Here is a 685-nt window from a genome sequence, read left to right as displayed (position 1 = left end):
GTCACACTCTATGACCAAGTAGGTTTATCTTGGGGATGCAAGGATGGCTTAACATTCTCAAGTCAATCAACAGAATACACCATCTCAATAAAATAAAGATAAAAATCATAGGATAATATCAATAGATGTAGATAAAGCATTTGATGAGATCCAGCACCCATTCATGATGAAAAGCTCTCAACAAAATGGGAGTCGAAAGTACTTTCCTCCATCTAGTCAAAGCAAACTACTACAAACCCACACCAAGCATTATTCTCAATGGGGAAAAACTAAAGGCTTGGAGAAAAATCAATGAGCTAGATTCCCAAAATACAATCAGGCACAAAACAAGTTACCCACTCTCACCACTCCTATTCAACATAGTACTTGAAGTATTTGCCATATGATTTTGGTAAGAAAAAGATATCAAGGGCATCCAGATAAAAAAAGGAAGAACTCAAGCTTTTACTATTTGGAGATGACATGATAGTATTCTTAGAAAATCCCAAAAAATCTACCAAAAAGCTCCTGGGAAGAATAGGTTTGTTTACTAAAGTAGCATATTACAAAATCAATATCCAATAGTCCATGGCTTTCCCAAATACTATTAATGAAAGAGAAAAAAGAGATAGGCAAAAAACAAACCCATTCACAATAACCTCAGAAAATCAAGTATACTAGAATCAACTAAAAAGGTTAAGGACCT

This window comes from Sorex fumeus, unplaced genomic scaffold (genome assembly GCF_029834395.1).
Source record: "Sorex fumeus unplaced genomic scaffold, SorFum_2.1 ptg000021l, whole genome shotgun sequence".
NCBI classification, from domain to species: domain Eukaryota; kingdom Metazoa; phylum Chordata; class Mammalia; order Eulipotyphla; family Soricidae; genus Sorex; species Sorex fumeus.
The sequence above is the reverse complement of the archived record's forward strand: the minus strand, read 5'-3'. Positions refer to the sequence as shown.